The sequence below is a fragment of the Cebus imitator genome, unplaced genomic scaffold (genome assembly GCF_001604975.1).
Source record: "Cebus imitator isolate Cc_AM_T3 unplaced genomic scaffold, Cebus_imitator-1.0 Scaffold823, whole genome shotgun sequence".
In the NCBI taxonomy this organism is placed as follows: Eukaryota; Metazoa; Chordata; class Mammalia; order Primates; family Cebidae; genus Cebus; species Cebus imitator.
The window spans coordinates 49,343-51,690 of record NW_016108138.1 but is presented as its reverse complement, the minus strand read 5'-3'; the positions used below and the strand labels follow the sequence as shown (position 1 = coordinate 51,690).

The following is a 2,348-nucleotide window of genomic DNA, read 5'->3' as shown; positions in this document are numbered from 1 at the left end:
AGAGACGGGGTTTCACCATGTTGACCAGGATGGTCTTGATCTCTTGACCTCGTGATCCACCCGCCTCGGCCTCCCAAAGTGCTGGGATTACAGGCGTGAGCCACCGCGCCCGGCCACATTGTTATCTTTCTATAAAAGTTCTAAAAAAGTTTTTTTTAAAAGGGTGACGTTTATTCGTTTTCCAAATGTTACAGTAAAACCAGGTGGAAGAGAATGGTTTTAGCAGTGAGGGAAAAAAATAAAGGTATAGCTGGGCCTGTAATCGCAGCACTTCGGGAGGTTGAGGCGGGTGGATCGTAAGGTCAGGAGTTCAAGACCCGCCTGGTCAGGGTGATAAAACTCCGTCTCTACTAAAAATACAAAAATTAGCTGGGCATGGTGGCCTGTGCCTGTAATCCCAGCTACTTGGGAAGCTGAGGCAGAAAATTGCCTGAACCCAGCAGGGTGGAGGTTGCAGTGAACCAAGATCACGCCACTGCACTGCAGGCTGAGCGACTGAGTCAGACTCCATCTCAAAAAAAGAAAAGTACAAATCTGGGGATTAGCCATTAAAAGTTATTTACAATAATTGAAGAAGAGAAAAAGACAAGAAGTTGTTTTGCGTTTGTGTCACATTGCAAACCTTCCCCCCACCCTAAAGCCTAATACTTGCTTACCAATTAAAAAAACACAGGAGATTCACAGACTGGAGGTGTGAACTTGAGTAAGACATTTTTAAAAACCTAGGCGTGTCCTCCCCAGCCCAGGTGCCACTAGGCACAGCACAAGAGACTGAAAACAATAGGGAAAGGCTGGATACTCGAGGTTTGGGAGTATAAGCACCCCACTTTTGGATCAGGGATTTGGGGAGTAGGGTAAATAAAACCTACTTGGAAAAGCATTGGGGAAGAAAACCAACAACTGCCTTTTGCAGGAGTGGGGACAGGGAAGGAGGTAGGGCCAGGGACAGGAGGATATCACATCAGTAAATGAACTTGGGAAGCGATAAGGGACCATCTTTAACTGGCTTAAGAGGAGAACCAAATGGCTGATGGGAGAATCCACAGGATGGAGAGGAGGAGAGGGAATGTGGCTAGGAGGAGGCAATAGCCCCTTCCTTTCTGGGCAAAGGAAAGCAGCCAGGGCACCAGGTCCAGGCAGTGACCTCACAGTCACAGCAGTTTTTGCAGCTTAGAAATCACCCACCTGTCCCCACCTTGCTACTCATCCTGCTCAGTGCTGCCTGGTGCAGGGCCACTCTGGCCTTAGTGGATGGCTCTGTAGCCTCGGCTCTGCCTCTTCTGAGGCTGCACTAGCCTCTGCCCCATTGGCCTGGGGCTCCTGGCTCTTAGGGGTGGCAGCAGCCTTCCCTTCCTGGGTAGTGCCCTTGTTGCTGCAGGTACAAATCTCCCCCTGTTCCTGCTCTTCCTTTGTGGGTGAAGAGGCAGAAGAATCACCCCCACCCTCCTTATGATTTCTCTTGAAGGGCAGGCCAATTTGAAAGGCTTCTTGAAAGAGAATTTCCTCTTTATCTTGGGGGTCTCCATGGGGGGACCTCCCCCCTTGGCTTCAACATCCTAGCTAGGGGGTGCCGGCTCGATGGCATCGCCAGTGGCCCCAGCTGCATCATCTGTTCCATTCACGGGGGTGACTCCCCTTAACCCTTGGGGGATAAGTCTTCATTGCTTTTCACATGGCCATTCTCCTGGCCCTTGGCCTTTGTGGGAGAAGCACCTTCTGCCTCCTTGGAGATCACGTCGCCCTGGGGAGCCTTGGAGCTCTGAGTGCCCATGATGAGGGTCTGCTGGAGGGTACCTGGAGCTGCCCCGGGCTCCTGCCACAGGGGATAGTACGTCAGGGTTGCTCTGCACATGGAGGGGTGGGGCTGACACTGAGGGGGAGGTGTACAGGGGGAAGCCGAGCTGTGCCTCTGCTCTGTGGCTGACCTGCTAGCTGTGCCCACCGTTGTTTAGCTCCATGCCAGAATCCTAAAAATATTTTTAACTTGATGGATAAAATGTGTGTTCTGTAAAACATGATGTTTTGAACTGTATATACATTGTCAAATGCTTACTTTGAGGTAATTAATGGTAATCTCACATAGTTACCATTTTTGTGGTGAGAGCACATGACATTGTTATCACTTTTCCAAAGTCCAAATGCAGTATTATATAGTCATTGTGCTATACCAAAAATACCTTGAACTTATTTCTCCTATGTAATTAAAATTATGCGTTATCGACATCTGGTTGCAGAATTTCAAAGACTCGAGAGATTGTTGAGGTTGTAGAAGGAGTTTATTTTATTTTATTTTATTTTATTTTTTTTTTTTTTCTTTTTTTTGGGGGGGACGGAGTTTCGCTCTTGTT

The 2,348-nt window shown here is 48.5% G+C and overlaps 1 pseudogene; it reads right to left on the bottom strand.

The window, feature by feature from the left end:
- Window positions 1-546: 546 nt before the first annotated feature.
- LOC108297628 lies at window positions 547-1,842 on the bottom strand (annotated as a pseudogene).
- Between the last annotated feature and the right edge of the window lie 506 nt (window positions 1,843-2,348).